Source organism: Lacerta agilis, chromosome 17, assembly GCF_009819535.1.
Source record: "Lacerta agilis isolate rLacAgi1 chromosome 17, rLacAgi1.pri, whole genome shotgun sequence".
In the NCBI taxonomy this organism is placed as follows: Eukaryota; Metazoa; Chordata; class Lepidosauria; order Squamata; family Lacertidae; genus Lacerta; species Lacerta agilis.
The window spans coordinates 23,475,668-23,496,815 of record NC_046328.1 but is presented as its reverse complement, the minus strand read 5'-3'; the positions used below and the strand labels follow the sequence as shown (position 1 = coordinate 23,496,815).

General features: G+C 46.0%; 1 long non-coding RNA gene across 2 annotated transcripts in view; it reads right to left on the bottom strand.

Annotated features, from left to right (window-relative positions):
- Positions 1-15,422: 15,422 nt before the first annotated feature.
- LOC117039029 overlaps positions 15,423-21,148 on the bottom strand; it is a 30,934-nt gene continuing 25,208 nt past the window's right edge. For both annotated transcript variants that reach the window (XR_004425729.1, XR_004425730.1), the window contains exon 3: positions 15,423-15,734. This is a non-coding gene — a long non-coding RNA (uncharacterized LOC117039029). The remainder of the gene's footprint in view (positions 15,735-21,148) is intronic.

The following is a 21,148-nucleotide window of genomic DNA, read 5'->3' as shown; positions in this document are numbered from 1 at the left end:
CTTGGATGTAATAATTGAGCAAAATCTATCATTCAGAAGCTTGGGGGGGATGAATTAAGGAGAAGATACATTCATACCATCTTTCTGCCAACCAATTGAAGTTGCCAGAATTATTTTGAGAAATGATCCTTTTTCTGAAGTGAAACAAGCCATTTATTTGACTGAAACCGTTTTTGGTCTGAAGCAGGTGCTAAAGCTTACAGGATAAAACAGCACAAAATGCAATAGGTAAGATTTACAAGATGCAGAAAATAAGATTTACTGAAAATGCTAAATGCTCTGCCTTCGCTCCACTCTCAGGATCTTAAAAACTGCAGATGGCAGCAAGCCCCATTTCATTTGCTTTCGGCCTCTATGCCCACACGGACCCTTTAACCAGGACTGGGGGGTGGGGGTGGGGAAATTTCTGCCCAGCCTCCACAGACTTGGCACAGAGACCGACTCTGATACCAACCCTTTATCTGAGCCACACTGACTGGGGTTGCCATAGCAACAAACATGACAGAAGGTGACAGAAGGCAGGAGAGATATCAAAAAAGGACATATGAAAGGGAGCTGGGCTGGGTTGGCAAGAGGGGTGTGTGTCTCGGTAACGGAAAGCAATTAGAAGAGAGGAACCGCTTTTAATTTCCCTATAATTAAAGGGATAATCAAGGAAAAGGTATCACACCAGGAGGGGATGCTCAATTTCTTGTAATCTGTTCAGAAATGGCTGGTTCCTTTGTGAGGTAAGAACACTAGGAGAGCCTGCTGCTGGATCAGACCAAGGGCCTGTCTCAGCCAGTATCCTTTCCCCCACAAGGTCAGCCAGATGCCCCTGGGAAGTCCACAGGCAGGACCTGAGGGCAATAGCCTTCTCTCACTGATGGTCCCCAGAGTCTAGGGCTTGCTGATCAGAAGGTCGGCGGTTCGAATCCCTGCCACGGGGTGAGCTCCCGTTGCTCGGTCCCAGCTCCTGTCCACCTAGCAGTTTGAAAGCATGTCAAAGTGCAAGTAGATAAATAGGGACCGCTCCAGCGGGAAGGTAAACGGCGTTTCCATGCGCTGCTCTGGTTCACCAGAAGCGGCTTTGTCATGCTGGCCACATGACCCGGAAGTTGTCTGCGGACAAACGCCGGCTCCCTCGGCCTATAGAGCGAGATGAACGCCGCAACCCCAGAGTCGGACACGACTGGACCTGATGGTGAGGGGGTCCCTTTACCTTTACCTAACTGGACATAAGAATTTAAGAAGGGCCTGCTGGATCAGACCAATTGCCCATCTAGTCCAGCATCCTGTTCTCACAGTGGCCAACCAGATGCCTGTGGGAAACCTGCAAACTGCATCTGAGCACAAGAGCATCTCTCCCCTCCTGTGTCTTCCAGCAACTGGGTTTCAGAAGCACTGCATTCTCCGACTGTGGGGGCAGAGCAAGCTGTCATGCCTAATAGCTGTTGATAACCATTAATTTATCCAGTCCTCTTTTATAGCCATCCAAGTTGTTGGCCACCGCTGTCTCTCGTGGGAGCGAGTTCCATAGTTTAACTATGTGCAGCATGAAGAAGTACTTTCTTTTATCTGTCCTGAATCTTTCAGCATTCAGCTTCATTGGATTGCCCACAAGTTCTAGTGTTGTGGGAGAGGGAGGAAAACCTTTATCTATCTACTTTCTCCATGCCATGCATATTTTTATAAACTTCTATGTTATGTTCCTTTCCTTTTTCTTTTTTTAAAATAATCTGTTTATTTGACTTTTATGAACAGAGCTCTCCTTCTCTCTAAAATAAAGATTCCCAAATGCTATAACTTTTTCTCATAAGGTAGTTGATCATTCAAAAGCCCATGGACCACTCGCCCACATTCTGTTTATTGTCTCTCTTCATATACCTAAATGCTGTTATAAAACAGGGGTCAGCAAACTTTTTCAGCAGGGGGCCGGTCCACTGTCCCTCAAACCTTGTGGGGGGCCGGACTATATTTTTTTTGGGGGGGGGGCGGAATGAACGAATTCTTATGCCCCACAAATAACCCAGAGATGCATTTTAAATAAAAGCACACATTCTACTCATGTAAAAACACCAGGCAGGCCCCACAAATAACCCAGAGATGCATTTCAAATAAAAGGATACATTCTACTCATGTAAAAACATGCTGATTGCCCGACCGCCTGTGGGCCGGATTTAGAAGGCGATTGGGCTGGATCCGGCCCCTGGGCTTTAGTTTGCCTACCCATATTATAAAGAATAAGGACTTACTATTCTTTTAGTGATCACTCGGCTATCCATAGCTCAAACCTGGGAGTCCTTACAAGGACTATCCCTGGACTGAAAATGCCTTGTGATTGGCTGCAACTGAGAAAATTACTCATAACTGAAAAGCAATAAAGGAAATAAAAAGACCGAAAAAATTGTATGCAATTTGTATTTTGTTTGTATTCAACATACAAACAAAAGTGGTCTTAAATGATAAACCCTCCAAAGCATTTTTGCTATCCTGAACAAGATGACTTGAAGTGTATTTTTCCCTGGGAACAATTGTCTGTGATGCTGTGTGTGATGTTATATATTTGTTGTTATATATAAAAAGGCTATAAAACTAATTTGGGGTGGGGGACACATGCAAACAAAGTAGCCTAGTTTCTTTCTAGGTATCACATTATTTCACTGCTTTCCTCTCATATACTTCTTCCTGACTTTAAACATACTGCAGAATCTTTATTTCTTTCCCACATTTTGATCTATCAAATACCTGTTTAAAAAGTAGTAAGGGTGAGGTGGGGGGGGTGTATCCTCCCTATTATTGAAATAGAAAAATGCCAGGAGGCGGGGTGAAAATTTGGAGGAGTGGGGGTCAGATTAGCATGGTGACAAATTAGCAGCTAGGCTGGGGCCTGTGCATGGGAAGTTAATGACCTTTTGTCTCTACCATCTATAGGCGAGCTCATTTGCAAGTATGCAGTTGGAATAATTTAGGCCCAAGTTCCAACATGTGTGGAGTGGAGCGGCATTCCTTTGACTCTTTCACTCCCATGGCGAGGCTCATGAGAGCTCTAAAAAACTTGCAAAAAGTGAAATGGGCACATCATTGCAGAGGGAAGTCAACTGGAGTTGTGGGGGGAGGAGGTCATGGCAGCGTGACAGCTTTGATAGCCAAAATCTCGCAGAGGAATAGAGCCAGTGGTAAATAGTAATGGAGCTAAAATTTAGGCCAAAGCCACATTTCTAGTAATCTGTGGTGGCCACCTCCGGAGATGTTAAATATACCTCTAAACCCCAGAGGGGTTACAGGATCTGGGGGCAGTTTTGGGAAGGAGCAAGCCGAGCGAGCTTGAAGTTCTTCATGCTAAGACGGAGGTGCTGTGATTTGGGGAGCTGATTGGGGATAAATTGGAGGTGCCTCTTTGCAACAGTGTCCTGGTGCACATACCTTGGCAGGTGTACTTCCCCATGAAATCCAAATCGGCGAGCAATAAAGGATGGAGAACCATGTCAATGAGTGTCCAGGAGATCTCTGGAATGCTTTACCTGGCGGCCGTGCGGCAAAGGTTAAGAACGTACGGAGAACCTGCTGGATCAGGCCAAAAGAGGCACATTGAGTCCAGCTTTCTGTGCTCACAATGGCCAACCAGATGCCCATTATGTGAAATCCAGAAGCAGAATTCGAGTACAAGAGCATTCTCCCCTCCTGCGGCTTCCAGAGGCATTATTGCCTCTGACCGTGGAGGCAGAGTAGCCTATAGTCATTATGGCTAGTAGCCATCGATAGCCCACTCTGCCATGATCATAGAATAGGAGCTGCTTAACCTTGAGAGGTTGTCCATGAGGGAGTGTGGCCCTTTGGCTGGAAAACTTTCCTTGCCCCTGCTCTGAAGTGCCATCAACATGCATGGCATTTTCATGCCCATTGAGGACAGGTCTCTGCCGCAAGATGTTTACAATCAGAAAGGGGGGAAGAAAGGAGGGAAGGCGGCAAGAGAAGAAGGTACAAAAGAAATCTGTTACATTGAAAACTGTACATGAAGCATTAAAGCAGTATCAATATGACAATAAATAAAATGTGAAAAACTTTTTCCCCCAAACAAAGAAAACAGGCAGAGTTAGAAGTTTCTACAATTATGCTCTTCTGAATTTCTTTCTGGATTCTGGAGTTCTGAATCCTGTTTCTGATACTCTACAAATCCTCCATGGCCCATTTTTCTTTTCTGAAATAATGTAGAGATCTGTGTATATGCAATGTTTGATTAATATGTGTCTTACACCCTCTTCTATGTTACCAGTGCTCATCTGTGCACACTCATGATAAATCAGTTTTTATATTTAAACATTTTAGAAAGTGACATGGAAATTGTGTGGGATGTAAAAGGACAGGGGCAGTCAAACCCAACTTCCTTATATGGAACTCTACAGTTGGGAGTGAACTCTACAGTTGGGAGCTGCCAACTGTAGTATATGCCGAGTCTCCATGTCGCTGGTCAGTTGTCGTGTTGATCTCTAAGACAGTTTAAAAGCAGCATTATTAAAATGCACCGTTGGCACTACGCCAAAAGTAAAAAGAGGGACTTTCTCTCAAAAGGAGAAAGTCACCATATGTATATTATTTAGTAACTTTTAAGCCTGCCTCTAGGATCCTTGTGTGACTAGATGATTACTTGTAAGTAAACGTTATACACTTTACCAAACACTGTGAAGTGTCTTATTGAAAGAGGGATAAAAAGGGGAAGACACCAGGACAATATTTTTAATGACTCTAGCGAGTCTATGCAAACTATCTGTTGCACATATGAAGTAAAAAGGGAATGTTAGCTCTGCTGATATTATCGAGCTTGTAAACGCAAGTTGGGATAGGATATCTAAAACAATATATCCTCTCCCACATCCCTCAACATTCCCACAAATTGCACATCCCTACTGGCAACCAATGACTCTGTTACGAGATCAGTGTTATATGTTCTGATCAACTGGCTCATCTGATCTCTGGCATCCTAATTTGAACTGACCAGAGCTGGCCTGTCTTCAAGGGCAGCCCCACATGAAGAGCATTACAGTATTCTAACCTGGATGTGATTGACTGATACTTCTCCAAGAAGGGGCACTGCTGTACTGGCACATAAGAGCAATCTGGGAGAATACATTCTTTGCCACTGCTGCCACCTAACCATCCGGAAGCAGGGCTGGATCCAGGAGCGGTAGAGAAAGTGGATAGAGAAAAGTCCCCCTCTTCATAGAATCATAGAATCGTAGAATTTGTGAACACACCATGAAGCACAATGTTGGAAGATTCAGGACAGATCATACCGGTAGTTAAACCACAGGATTAGTTTCCATCAAGAAACAGTGATGGACTTCACCTAGGACAGCTTTAAAAGAGGATGGCACAAATTTATAAAGGTTATGGCTATCAATGGCCACCAGCCATTGTATGTTCTGTTTCCAGTACTGCATCATCTGCACTGATGGTTTAACAGAAATGCTAAGTTATTGTTATTGATGTATCAATCACCTTCTAAACCACTGACTGAAGGCCATTTACTTATAATTAAAAACACAAAAACAACAAAAGCATTTAAAGCAAGACTAAGATTGTCACAAGGTGGACACTCATGGTAAAGACCCATTTAACCAGCTGGGAAAGCCTGACAGAACAAAAATGGGATTGCGGAAAGTGCAGATAGTGGATGCCTGTTGTAACACACTGTGGTTAAGATTCGGTTCCTCTGTATCTTCCAAAGGAAGTGCTTTTATGATAAACATGCTAACTAGCAGACACGTGTATCTAACTCTTACTCCTTTGTTGTTGTTATCACATTATTGTTACATTTTATCCTCTCTCTTTTCCCCAAGGAGCTCAAGGTGGCTCACATGTCTCTTCTCGTCCATTTAATCCTCACAACAACCCTGTGAGGTAGGTGAGGCTGAAAAACTGTGGCAGGTCCAAGGTCACCCAGTGAGCTTTGTGACTGAGTGGGGATTTGAACCCTGGTCTCCCAGGTCCTAGTCCGACTCTAACCACTGCACCACCACTGGCTCCCTAGTCAGAAATCTGGGGCATGTTTCCTCAAAATTCCACTTCAAAAACTCAGCTTTCCATTTCTAAGGCGCCTTTGCTGATGCAGTGGTTCCTTCACAGGAGTTAGGCAGGCGATTCATGCTAATCAGCCCCGCCAAGATTGTTTCTACCTCAGTCATCAACAACAACAACAGCAAAGGACTAGACAATGCAAAGTCCCGACCCCCCCCTTTGACAGTCTTTAATGGTCCTCCTCATCATATTAGGCTCTGGGAAGGCTCGCTTTGAGGTAGACACCCGGCCTCACACCAGACGGAACTGCCAATCTGGCCAGGATTCTCAAAGGCATGATTGTTTGAGGACAAAAACAAAGGGGAGCGGGCAGGGGGCTTAGGGAAGTGGATGGTGGGGCGGAGTGGTTGGTGGTGAGCTATGGGGGGGGGGTGTTTGTGGAGGCCGACAAGCCACCTTAACATTCTGATGGGGAACGTGCAGGCCGGACTATAGAGTCTAGACGTCCATTCATGGAGCTGGTCTCAGTTGCTCTATTGTCTTAATTAACCATTTGAAGCTGTAATGGAATGAGACCGGGGGGGGGGGAGCTTCAACACCCCCTTCCCCTGATTTCTCATGCCTGCTCATGTGGAAAAGCATGCACCCGAGTCAAGTACCTTGATTAATTAAAGAAAGAAAGAGAGAGGCCCCCCTCTTTTTGACCCCCTCCCCAAATATCTACACACCCCAGGAACCTTTGGTGAGTTTCCTGAGAAAACGAACAAGCTAAGCAATGGAGAGATTGAACAGCGAACGTGGGATGGCAGATAGTGTATTAATTTTTTTTAATGGGCATTATCGCAATGCAAATTCTGTTCTAATGCCTCTTTCTTTCATTGAATTTCTGCCGGACTTTTAAGAAGAGCAAATGAGCAAGAGAGCTGCACTTCTGGAATTCTGCATAGTTTAGGAATATGTGATCTTCTTCAAAGTAAGCAATGTGAGGAAGAAGGACCCTAGCAAAGTAGCAGAATTTTGCTTTGGGTGCAGAATGTCCTAGGTTTGATTCTCAGCATCTCCCAGTAGGGCTGGGAAAGATTCTTGACTGAATCCCTGGAAAGTCACTGTCAGCCAGTGTTTGCAATTCTGAGCTAAATGGACCGGGGGTCTGACTCAGTGTATGTAGCTTCCTATGCTCCTAAGACAAGAATAATTATTTCTGGCTGTGGCTAGATCTTTGGCCACCTGATCCAAAACGGGAATGCTTTATCAAATTGCTAAGAATCAGGCTGTTGTTGTTTTTTTACACAGTGGCATATTCCCCTACAAGCTGCTTTTGAAAATTAGCGGAATTCAAAACAATTGCCTATCCCAACCTGCTACTTTCCAGATATTTTGGGTTACACCTCTCAACAGTTCCAACCACCATAGCTGTGTGATGGGAGTCATCATCCCAAATAGCTGTGCTGGCCAGTGGGAATTGCTGTCTGAAACATCTGGAGGGCACCGTTTTGGGAAAGGCTGATCCATGGGAACTTTCTCTATTTTTGATCAAGCAGGGTTCGTTCCAGATATAGCTAAGCACTTTGGCACCAACTGATAAACTTTTGGCTTGTCTGAGCTCAGAGACATCGCCATAGCCATCTTCACATATCGGAAAGGCTGTCACACAGGAGATGGAGCAAGCTTGTTTTCTGCTGCTCCAGAGGGGAGGACCTGAACCAATGGATTCAAATGACAAGAAAGGAGATTCCAACCAAGCATTAGGGACAGCTTTCTGTCAGTAGGAGCTGTTTGATGGCGGAATAGACTCTCTTGGAAGGTGATAGACTCTTCTTCGTTAGAGGTTTTTTAACAGAGTTTGGATGGCCATCTGTCAGGGATTCTTTAGCTGTGACTTGTGCATTTTAGCGGGTTGGACTAGATGACCTCGGGGTCCCTTTCGACTCTACAGTTCTACAGTTCTTTGATATCTTGTGACACTGAGTCCCACAAGTCAATTATGTGAAGGAGGCACATCTTCTCACCTGTCCTGAATACATCACCACTCAATTTCATTGGGCAGCCCCAATTTCTGGTGATGTCTGGACTTATTCACACTTAAACCTCTACCCCACACTTTCCAAGCACAGGTTTGCGCTTTGAAGCTCTGTGTCTGATAACTCTTTTTTCACACCCTGGAGCTTTCTATGCAAAAACTTGGTCTCTAAAGCTGAATCGGCAATTCGAGTTTTCCATGCTCCAGCAAGGGGGGGGGGGGAGTGCTCAGGCACTGAGCTTTAAAGTGTGGGTTGTGCCTGGAAAGCGCAAACAAAAGTTACATGTTGATAAGTCCTTAGTGTGTGCTACAGGTGAATGGAACAGCCTGTTTCCACTTTGTGTCATGTTCACATGCGCTCCCTCATCTCATCCTCTTTTGTTCTGGATTAAAAAAGAATTTATCAAACTGTTGCACTTAAACCGAAGCCATTTTTCACACATTTCCCCCTGCAAACAAATGTATTTTCTATGCTTTCCCCTCCTTGTTGTTCTTCCACCAGCAGGTGAAGACTGTTTTATTCCAACAGACCTTTGGGAACTGACCGGTGCTTTTTAGGAAACAGGTCTGAATAGTGCTGTGGTGTTTCTGAATCTTGCAAATGCAGTTCTCCAACCAAGAAAATGTGAGCAAATCTATGTGCATTAGGGGGAAATGTGCATAGATATGCATATATTTGTGAAAATAGCATACTAACATGCATTATTATTATTATTATCCATCCTTCAGGGGTAACAGGTGGATTACAACAATGAAAACACAACATAAATATTAAAACACAATATTAAAAACAGTTTAAAACAACATAATATTGGAAGGGGGTTTCCTTGCAAAAATGTGTACGGTTGGCAAAACTGTGTACAGAAATGCATAGATTAGGAGAAATATATGCTACCATTTGCAGGAGGACCATAACAAAATTTGCAAACTGTTGTAGAAAAGCAGATTTTTCAGAGGGAACTGCTTTGCATGCAGAAGGTCTCAGGTTCAGGTTCAATCCTTGGTATCTCCAGGTCAGAACAGCCCCTGCTTGAAACTTTGGAGAGCTGTGGCCAGTTAGGCTGGGTAATACTGATGTAAGGCCACTCCCTGTATTCCTAGGAGTGGAAAAAATGAGATACTGCAAAGGACACATTAGCCTGTCCCGGGTCTGTGGGGGAGACCCTCTTGTCCTGAGGCCCTGTTCTGGGCCAGAGGAACCACTGCCCTATACATTCAAAGAGAAAGCAGGTTCATAGGGTTTTATGTGGGTCATCAAGATGCCTCTTCCCGATTGTGGCTGACCCGATCCCAAGCGCTTGCAGGGATGGTGGCCGCCTCCATCAGCTGCGTCCACCTCCCCAGGCGCTGGCTTCACGATGGCAGATGGTGCAGTAGCAATAACCCAGACGTCTGAGAGACCTTTACATCAAAACAAAAAAACAAACAGAGCCCAACGACAGCCCATGACAACCCCCCTTCCCTTGCCCACCGTGGGAAAAGATTAATGCAGTAAACTTGAGAACAAAGACCCCTTTGCCCCCCAGTTATCTCCACTGGCTGGGCACCGCCAATCTGGTGCCAACTGAAGCTGCCCCATTCCGACCGAGGGATGGGCAGATCTGTCCATTTGGATTTATCATTCTGCAACCTTAAACTCAGCTTGCCCATTTCCACATCAGTTTGCAGTATGAGAAAAGGAAAGGGGGGTGAACCCTCTCAAATATTTGTCAGCCTTTTAGTTTGCATTTTTCCCATTTTTGTATGCTGTTCGCTAATATACATATTTTTGCAAGCAATTTCTCCTCACGTAGTGATTTTTTTTTTTTTGCATTGTGCATTTTTTTGTGCATTGTTATTGTTAATACAATACACACTTTATTTTATTTTTAACACATTTCTTGATGGTGAAAGCTGCATTGCAAAATTCAGAAAAATACCAAACTGGAAGGATGGGTGTAAGTCCATTTGCTGCTGTTCCAGGAAGCAGGAATTGGGCAGGTTCGTGGTAGATGGGGAACTGGACTTAATTTCTCCCCTGTCCCAGCCTACTTGAAAGAGAGCTCTTTGGTATTTCTTTGTTTATTTGGTTCATTTCTAGGCCACACTTCTTCCAATGAGGTCTGTTTATTTATGTATTGCTTCAACCCCCCCCCCTTTTCCTCAAGGTAGTTCTCACTATCCTCATTTCTTTCCCACAACAGCTCTGCAAGGTAGGTTAGGTTGAGAGGCAGCGACTGGCCCAAGGTCACCCAGAGAGCTTCATGGATTTGTAGGGATTTGAACCCTGGTCTCCCAGGGTCTGACAATCAGAGGCGGAGCAAGGGGGTGCAGTGGGGGTGGTCTGCCCCGGGTGCCATCCTGAGGGGGGTGACATCGCTGGGATGTTAGCTCCGCCCCTGCGGATCGCTAGCCCCGCCCCTGGGTGCACGCTGCTCCAGGTGCCGGAGCACCTAGCTCCGCCTCTGCTGACAATCTAACCAACTACACCCACACTCATTCTAGATTGTTAACAATATAACTCAGTCTTGTTGACAATGGCTGGCCGTAGCTCTCCAAGGTTTCAGTCTCCGGGGCGATGCCAGGGATTGAACCAAGAGCTTTCTGCATGTAAGGCTGCTGCTTTATTAATTATTAGTATTACTATTAAATTGATTTCTCGCTGTTCCCAGGACAGCTTTCAACAATCTAAACCCCAGAATTAAAAGCAGTTAAAACCTTTACAGGAATAGGGTGGGCCCTGAAAATACACTTCTCGAGTGTCAAAGGTCGGTGTAAAGAAGTGTGTCTTCAGCATTCGTTGGAAGCTGTATAGTGAAGGTGCCAGGCGCACCTCTGAGGGGGAGGAGTTCCACAACTCAGGGGCTTCCACAGAGAAGGCTCTTTCTCCAGCTGCTACCATACTTCTGAGCATACACACTAACTCCTAGGGGCCAAGGCAATTTCACCACCAGCCCCGCCCACCAATGTTCAGCTCCACTCCTAGGCTCCTTGTGATGTCATACAATGTTAAGACATCACATCTGGGACCCTTCAATCAACTTGGAAAGATGGTGCCTCTGCTTCTGCTGGAGGTGATTTTAACAAGAGGTACCCCTCTGCCGATCTCAACACCCAGGATGGCCTGGAGGGAAGGAGGTGGCCTTTTGAATATCTGAGGTCTGTCTGAGCCGTTTAGGGCCTCAGACACTCACATGAGCACCTTGATGAATGGAGCCTGGAAACAAACTGGCCGTCAGTGTGGCTGTTTTAGAACGGGGGTTCTATGATTTCTAAAGGGAAACCCAGCCAATACTCTACCCACTGCATTTGGGGCCAGTTGAAGTTCCCAAGTAATCTTCAAGGGCAGCTCCATGTAGCGCTACAGCCCTTCTCTGGGCCCTGCAGGCATTGGTGTTGGTGTAACTCTGGGCTCATCCACACCATCGCAGTTGCTCCTTCTGGTCCAGTTCTTGCCTCTGGAAAGCCTACAAGCAACTCAATATGAGAATCGCTTCTTGGCCTTTTGGCTAAGATCAAGTGTGAGAATAATAGCCTAGACCTATCTCACACCATACATCTAAGGCATTATGATACCACATCGTGCTTTAATCATATGGTGCGAATGTGGCCACACTGTTGTTCCTAGTGGTTGGCATTTAGAGGTATGGTGCCTCTGTTTTCATTGGCAGGCAGTGGCGTAGCATGGGTTGCCAGTGCCCAGGGTGGGGCGGAGGCTCATGTCAGGGAGTGTGTGTGAAGCCCGCAAGGCACGTGGCTGCCAGCGCTACTGCTGCTGGTGGCAGTGACCATGCACTTTTTTGGCTTGACCACTCCACCACCTCCCGGCTCAGCCAGCCCAGGAGCATTGCGCCTTGTTGTGCCCCTCTCACATTTTGTACCTGGGGCGACCTTCCCCCCCCATGCTATGCCACTGGCAGCAGGATGCAGCCGTCATGACTGGTAACCACTGACAGCCTTATTTGCCATGAATTTGTCCAACATCCTTTTAAAATCTTCTGTATTGGTGGCCATAATCTAACTGCAGGTGATTTAGCTACTTCCTTTTTGTCTGCCCTGAATCTCCCAACCAGATTTAATAAAATAATTAGAAGGAGTTGAATGTGTGGGTGGGTGGTACATCTGTTATTGCATCTAGCTTATAGGTACTTGTTTATATTTATTGGTTGTAGAGTTCCCTCAGGGAGCAGGTAAAATTAGAACATCTGTACATGGCTGGAGAGGCAGCAAATTGCACCTGCTGAGTTGCTAGCTTCCTCCTTCAAAATGCACCTGTTGAATTACTCACTTTCTTCTTCAGTTGTTTAGATAAACCCTTATGGCAATTTATGCTGGCATAGGAGTCTTACTTATATTCAAATCTAGACCTTTTTGCTGAGGTTTCAGAGTTAGAAGACAGAAGTTAGAGAGGTGGGAATGGTTGGATAAATGGGGTTTTGCAGATTTCCAGTAAATAGGCTAAATTTCATTGAGACCAGCTCAGTGGACTTTTAAGAGAAACAGAGCGCAAAGGTGTTATGTGGCAAGTCAATTCTCTGTCAATGTTTTGACAGGGTGTGGAGTTGCGGGAAACTGAGGCAAAAGGGAGGCAATGTTGGGAGCTGAATGAGTCCCTCTGTCTGACAGAGAGGCCGCTGATGGAGAAAGGATAGAGAGGAACAAAAGGAAAAGAGATCTGCTCCAGTCCTTTGCAGACTTACTCAGAAGTATCCCTTTCTGAACACGGAGGGATGTATCTATTCATTTGCGCACATCTACCCAGCTAATGGGAGATGCGGGTGGCGCTGTGGTCTAAAACACTGAGCCTTGGGCTTGCCGATCAGAAGGTCGGCAGTTCAAATTCCTGCTACTGTGTGAGCTCCCATTGCTCGGTCCCAGCTCCTGCCAACCTAGCAGTTCGAAAGCATGTCAAAGTGCAAGTAGCTAAATAGGTACCGCTCCAGCGGGAAGGTAAACAGTGTTTCCGTGCAGTGCTCTGGTTCGCCAGAAGCGGCTTAGTCATGCTGGCCACATGACCTGGAAGCGGTCTGCATACAAACACCGGCTCCCTTGGCCAGTAAAGCGAGATGAGCGCCGCAACCCCAGAGTCATCCGTGACTGGACCTAATGGTCAGGGGTACCTTTACCTTTACCTTTACCCAGCTAATGACTTGTCCCTTTGTTTTTTCTCCATAAACTGTAACTATTGCAAGGTGATGGTCTCAGTACTGTGCCAGAGCCAATACTTGTAAGAACCCTGAGCATCTACTAGCCATGTAGAAAACTGTGCAAACCTGGAAGTGGTGTCTTGTTGTTTTTAATCTGGGGCCCATTTCCACTCTTGCTGTGTTTCTAGGTGGGAGGGAATGGACCCCTGCCTGTTGAACTTCTGCCTGGCTATGCACTGGTGCATGTCAGACCACTTAAGGCACTTCCAGATGATCGGTTTCTTGAGCATTCACCCCAATTTGTTTGCAGGTGGATTGGATGACATAATGTCAAAACAAGTGCTAGAGAGCAAGTGGTGGTGCAGTGGTTAGAGCAGCCAGTCTCAATCCTGGGTCCCCAGAATGCCCCTGCTATCTAGGAATGATGGGAGTCCAACAACATCTGGGGACTCAAGGTTGAAAAAGGCTTGGTTGGAATGTCAGACTAGATAATGGGGCAGACGAGGACTTGGGAGACAACGGTTCAAATCCTCACTTGGCCATGAAGCTCACAAACTCTCAGCCCAGCCTACTTCACAGGGTTATTGTGGGGATTAAATGAGGAGGGGGGAGAGCTATGCACACCACCTTGAGCTCCCTGGAGAAAAGGTGGGAGATAAATACAATAAATACACAACACTCCACAATTTGCTGTCACTTTCCTTATCACAAAAGTCTGATCTTTTGGGGAAAACAGCTTGTTGCTTAAGACCTCTCAAAATCAGCTACAATTGCACAACTGGATGTTGCCAGTTATGTGAATCAGTGTTAAACAGCAGGTTTTCCTGGGGGACAAAACAAAAGGAAAGTAAGTTACACTGTCTTTATTTAAAACAAAAACTTTTGTGCAACAGAAATGGTTTTCTTGATTACCATTTTTCACTTTCAAAGAATGAGATAAATGAAAAATTATCGTTAGGACCTCTAGACCAAACTCCGTGTTAAAGGTTCATGCTAAAGCACAGCAAATTCGGTTCCAGTCTGCTGTGCGTAATCTTCACGAAAGGTTGCAGTGCAGTGCAAAGTTTGGAGGGTGAATGGAAATGCACAAATAATGGAGGAGGACTCGAGGCAGAAAAGAAAGTCGCACCCCTTATGTAACGTAGGGGTCACTGTGCTTTGCAGGAGCACAGTGTGATACAGTGGTACCTCTGGTTAGGTACTTAATTCGTTCCGGAGGTCCGTTCTTAACCTGAAAATGTTCTTAACCTGAAGCACCACTTTAGCTAACAGGACCTCCCGCTGCCGCTGCGCCACCAGAGCATGATTTCTGTTCTTATCCTGCAGCAAATTTCTTAACCTGAAGTGTTATTTCTGGGTTAGCAGACTTCTTAACCTGAAGCGTATGTAACCCGAGGTACCACTGTATAGGAACTGGGCCTTTAGTGTGGTGGCACCTACCTTTTGGAACTCCCTCCCGCTAGACATTTAGACAGGCAGCGGCTCTGTATGCCTTTTCAATGTTAGGAAGACAGGAAGCTGTCTCATACTGAGTCAGACCATTGGGCTATCTTGCTCCGTATTGTCTTCACCGCAGGAGTATTTCCCAGTCCTACCTGGAGATGCCTTTGGGGATTGAACTAGGGACCTTCTGCAGGTGAAGCAGAAGCTCTGCCACTGAGCTACAGTTCTTCCTCTTTCAACAATCCCTTTAAGCATCTTTAGTCTATTCCGCATCCCTGCTGGAATCGTTTTAAACTGTGCTTATATATGCAGAGTTGTTTATAAAGACTTGTGCTGCCTGATGGAGGTTGAAAAACCATGTGTGCTGCCTTGAGCTCCTAGAGGATAGGTGGACTATAAATGCAAATGAATTGATAAATAAAGTTGAATTTTGGTACATTTCCTTTTCAAAAACCAAGGGAAATCCAGTAATTAAAAGAAAGGCTATCTCTGCAAAGCTAGTAAAATTAGAAGCTAAGGCTGATGCTTCAACTACAGAGGTGCCCCATGATTAGTTATGGATGTGGTGCAATGTCACATATTGGGCTTTCGTGCAACTTGCGCTCCATGTGCCCACACTGAGCCCCACCTCCTTGGTCTTTCAGGCCTTAATCTGGACAGAGAGGATGGAGTGCTTGGCTGAGACCAGGACGCCCTCACACAAACACATTGTTTTGGTTCTGTATTTCCTCAGGAAACACCTGAGCCTTCCAGATTTGCCCGAAGAACCCTCCTGTGAGTTGACCCCGTCAATTTGCCAGCTTTGCCTTGTTCTTTCAGTAAAGTCACGACAAACATTTCCAGTCATTTGAGTTGCATTTATTATTCATATAAAAATAATTCGGTACATTCCCCCCCCCTTTTTAAACCACACACCCCGCCGACACCGAAGGCAAAGTCTACAAAAATAATGAAACTCATAAGTCTCTTCGCTTCAACGGCGCTGCATTTTTGAAGTCGTCATAGTCCTGGTCCCATTAAAAGGGAGAAGAAAGAAACAGGCTTGGCCATCACGAAGCACACGCAAGGACATCACAGGAATCGTTTTCAGCAGCTGCGCTGCAAGAATCTGCTGCAGAATCGCTTTTGTCCTTCTGTACTGCATCCTCCTGAGGAAGACAAGGAGGAAGTGGGGAGGCAAGAGAAAGAGATTTAAAAACAAATTTATGTAACGGACTGTTCATTTCCGTTTGGCGCCCCTGCCACCAAATTCAAAGCCATCTCTAGGCCATACCACTTTTGTTTCAAGTAACAGCACTGAGGGAGGTTAAGCCCTTACACTGCTTGTGTGTGTATTTTGCTGGATGCAGCCAGTGTACCTTTTATCAAATGGGGTTGGGAACCTCAGGCACAGGGGCCAAATGCAGCCCTCCAGGCATAGCTGTCAACTTTCCCTTTTTTGTGGGAAAATCCCTTATTCCAGTGCCATTTCCCAGTGCAAGAAAAAGGAAGGTTGACAGCTATGCCTCCAGGACTCTTAGTTTGGCACTTGTGGCGTGTCCAAGCCCACAACCCTTTCTCCAGGCCTTGTTCACTAGTCTTGCTTCAAACTCTCAAAGTTTCCCCCTGTTCATTCGTCTCCCTTCAAAGTTTTTGCCTGCGAACTCTGATAATGCAACTTGCTAGTCTGGGTGGGAGGACAGAGAGGGATATGTAAGCGAGTTTAGAAACTACCCTACCAAGGTAAGATTTCCGTGAGAACTTGGGGAGAGCCTGCTGGATCAGGCCAATGGCCCATCTAGTTCCAGCTTCCTGTTCTCACAATGGCCAACCAGATGCCTGTGGGAATCCAGAAGCAGGATTTGAGCACAAGAGCCCTCTCCCCTCCTGTTGCTCCCCAGCAACTGGTATTCAAGAATCCATGGCAAGAATCAATTTTAGAAGTTCTCCAAGTTAATATGGAATCCCAGAGCGGTAGAATGCAGATGAGAACATACATATTGGAACAACGAAGTTAGATGAATGGGTGAAACCATCTCAGTTCTCATATGAAGGCCTCCAGGCTTGAATCATAAGTATCTGGCAGGCCACAAATGATCCAGATGGTACTTTGATCCCATCTAGAATTTCCACAATTGCACACCTGTATCCCACACTAAAATCCCAGCCCAGCTGTAAAGATCTACTATTGATATTTCTATCTGGAGGAAAGCAGAATGGCAAAGACTGACCTATGTCTTTGCAATCCTGGTGTCCTCCAGATGGTTTTGGACAACAACTCCCATCAGCCCAAGCCAACACAGCCATTTTGAACTACAACTCCCATCAGCCCAGCCAGCACAGCTTTAGGATGCAGGGTCCTATGGCCGCTGAATTCCAAAACATCTGGAGGGTGCTAAGGTGGCAAAGGGTATGGTTGGCAGTGACAGAACTGTGTCCTCTCTGGAGCAAATGCATTTGCACCTAACTAGCCACATCCTAGCCTTATTTATTACTTTTTTCAAATTAAATGACATTATTTTCTTATTTAAAAAACAAACAGGGGAACACACACACACACCTCGTATAATATTGCCAAGGTTTTTACCAAAAGCCACACGGGGTTGGAAGCAGGTGGTACAAACCAGTAGAGATCCCCAAAGCAGAAGCATGTGGTCAGATTAAAAGGATCAATCCCCGCACCCAGCCTTTGATGGAGGGTAAATCCGAATAATTATAATGAAGGGGCTTATTTCTCAGACTCTTTCTGGCTGCAGTCATTGGAATGAGCAACGCTTAATAATTCCCTTTCATGGACAACCTGAATATAATTGTGATGTCTTGTTTCTCTATCAGCTGGTGATGTGCCTGTCTTTACGGGGAGGGAAGTGCCTGTAAATTGGGGTGGCCACTGAGATATTGTTGGGCTAAAACTGCCTCTGTTCCTGGCCACAGGCAAAGCTGGTTGGGGCTGAAGGGGGTAAGGAGTTCAAGAGCAGCTGGGGGACCATAGATTCTCCACCTCTGCAGGTTTGCAAAGGCACAGCAGGAAAGGAAGTGGCCACAGAGGCATGTTTCTGTTGGTTGAGGTCATATTCGCCCCCCTCTATGTGGCAACGCTTTACTTCCCAGGAGTTAAGGGGATGCTACTGATACTGTAAGAGTACAGCAGTGTTCCTCAAAGTTTCTAAACCTGCCTTTGGTTTCCGGGACAAAGAGCAGGTTTTGCCCACTGCCAGTTCTCCCAGATTGCAGTCTTGGTCCCTCACTACTGAATGGGGAGCCATCGACCACTGGGCAAAACTCTACCTTCATCAGAACAGGACATATGAATGGAAATCCTTCTTCACGCAGCGTATAATTTAAACTATGGAACTTGCTCCCACTGGAAGCAGTGGTGACCATCAACTTGGCTGGCTTTAAAAGAGGATTAGACAAATTCATGCAGGAGAAGGGTGTCAGTGGCTTCTAGCCCTCTCGACCTAACCTACCTCACAGGATTGTTGTGAGGATAAAATGGAGAAGGGGAAGAACTGTATATGCCACCTTGAGCTCTTTGGGGAAAGGTGCTTTAGATTAATCTGGACTTAAGAAGAGAAGTAGGGGTGGCAAATCCATCCAGTTTCTCATTTTTGCAGTCTATTTTGCCAACATTTTCATATTGGTCTGCAAGTGTTTGCTTTCTTAAAAAGTCACCACCAAAATTAATCAGCAGTGGAGATTCCTCCTAATATACACACACAAGTGCAAAGCAATTCCCCCAAATATAATGCGTCTTTGTACATTAAAACTGGAGCAACTGAAGAGCAGGTAAACCCCTGACCATCTTCCTGGTTGGCTTTTGCTGCTACTCTCCCAGTGTGGTGCAGTGGTTAAGAGTGGTAGACTCGTAATCTGGGGAACCGGGTTCGCGTCTCCGCTCCTCCACATGCAGCTGCTGGGTGACCTTGGGCTAGTCACACCTCTTTGAAGTCTCTCAGCCCCACTCACCTCACATAGTGTTTGTTGTGGGGGAGGAAGGGAAAGGAGAATGTTAGCAGCTTTGACACTCCTTCGGGTAGTGATAAAGCGGGATATCAAATCCAAACTCCTCCTCTTCTTCTCCTCCTCCCTGATTTGGAGTTGGAAGGGACTTCAAGGGTCCTCTAGTCCAAGCCCCTGCAAATGCAGGCACCACAACTAACAAATCCCTGATAAAAGGCCACCCAACCTCTGTTTAAAAACCTCCAATTCCACTGAAAAGAGAGATGCCAGACAATCCCTGGAAGACCCACCCACCACTGATTTACAGCAGCTGGCCTTGACACTGGACTTCTGGGTTGGGTGGGGAGATGAGAAGGGGGGAGATGGGTCAATGTGAATGGTCTGGGGGCTAGGGAGCAGCGTGTTAATCCTTAGATGTTACATTTCTCTGCTGGTAAGTGGGTGGGAGCATTGCTGTGTTTATTGTTGCTAATATTTTTTATTACTTTTTTGGGAGGGCACTGGTATTTTGTTTCTGTTTTCCGAATATGTTGCATGCAATACGATACTTCCCTGTTTATTGTTTTAGATTTATGCACTGTAAATCACTTGGAGGCCCTTGGGTGACCATAAACAAATAAGTTTAATTAATAAACAAAACAACAAATTACTTGGGATGGAGGGCTTCGTTGCAAAATTCATAGAAGTGTGAATTTTGGGGGGGGGTGGCTGCATTTTTGGTTTTTATGCATTCGTTCAGAAAGCGCAGTTTTTGTAGGATTGCCTTTGAATGTACACTGAACTGGGTTTCTCCTCCCACCCCTGAGCAGAAGAGGGAGGCCCGAAAAGGTGGAAGGAGGCAGGAGGAGCCCCAGCTGAAATCTCGCCCTTCTGGTTGCGGAAGAAAAGTAATCCATGGTGTTCAACTGATCGATCAAATGCCTATAATTCTTCATTCCAGTGTATCGTGTGGTACTAAATGCTAGAAATCAGGTGCATGGACTCAAAATGAAAAAAAGGAAACAGTTCCCCAATCCTTTAAAACCCCAGACATTGCCAGGCGTTATCTGGAGAGGTGGCAAATCAGGCTGAGGAGGACTGGATGGGGAGAAGGTCCCCACTGGCAACATTGCCATTTATACAACCAAGGTCTCAATGAGGCTTTCATAATAAACAGGCCTTGGTGAAAACAGGCCCAAGTGCTTGCAAGGGCTGCCATTATATTATCTCCTGCAGTTTGTACACAGTGGTCATTACAGATTCATTTGCTTTCCCAAGGCGGCAGGCGCAGAAGTCTCCCTCTCTTTGTCCTTTCCCTGTTTTCTCCCCACCTCGCAAGCCCTCCGTGCTAACCAACTCCCTCTCTCTCTCACTTTCCCTTATTTATTTTTATATTAGCATCTTATTTACAGTTTGACAGAGTTAACAGTATCCCTTGCAAACCATTCTGTCGGCTTTAATCGGGGGAATAATAGGCGCTGTCTGGAGATGAATAGAGTTTAGGGGGCCAATTGTTCCGCAAAATGCAAGCAGTGGGGGTAATTTATTTATGTGGGCACATGTCGGGAGGAGAATAGGCCAGGGGGATCAGTATGCAGGCGAGGATACGGACGGAATTGGGGGGAGGGGGGAAGCCCAGAAAACCCTGAGCAGAACAGCCAACAATCCACTCTTCACCCCTCCTCACCCACCCTTGAGAACCAAAGGCCTCTGGTGGCCATGAACTTGAGGGGAATCTAAACGTCCCATTCCCAGGCCCTCTGTACTTCTTGGGGCCACGATCAGTCCCGCCTGTGGGGATGTAGGCCTCAGGCTCCAGATGGGCCCACTGAAGGCCGTCCCCACCTCCCCGCATAGTGATAGACAACATGACATGTCCCTTAGCAACCGTACAGTAGCCAGGGCGCAGCAGGGGTCTGGGAAGAGAGGCAGAGCCTTCACAAAAATACAGGAGGGACCCAGACAATGGCGCAAACCTCTGTCATAAATTACACGGCGGCTACAACAGCCGAGCCATCTCCTCCAACATCTTGGGCAAAGATGTTCTGGCCATTCATGCACTAGTGGCATGGGTGCTTTTTTCAGGAGAGCCTCAACACTCTTTCCTCTTCTCTTTCTCTCTCCTTCCCCTTCTCTTTCTCTCTCCTCTTCTCTTTCTCTCTCCTTCTCTCGTCATGCTAAAACCCAACGGGGACATCCAAATAAAGCTGGAACATCCAAAAAAACCAGGAACAGCTTCTACAGTTAATCTGTGGGATTCAGTGACACAAGATGTAGTTGTAAAGCAACTCAGACAGCTTTACAAGGGGATTAGACAATGGGTGGAGGGTAATTATGCCAAGGGTTCTTTAGCTGTGATTCCTGCATTGCAGGGGGTTGGGCTAGATGACCCACTGGATCCCTTCAAACTCTACAATTCTGAGGTTTTCTATAAGGCTATCCATGGCTACTAGCCATGATGGCTGTGCACTACCTCCATGGTTACCTCCTTAGACAAGTTGTTGAGGATCACAAGTGGAGAGGGCGCTGCTATTGCACTCAGGTCCTGCTTGTGGGCTTCCCATGGACATCTGGTTGGCCAGTGTGGGAAGCTGCATGCTGGACTAGATGAGCCTTTGTGCTAGTAGCCAGGTCTTCCTAT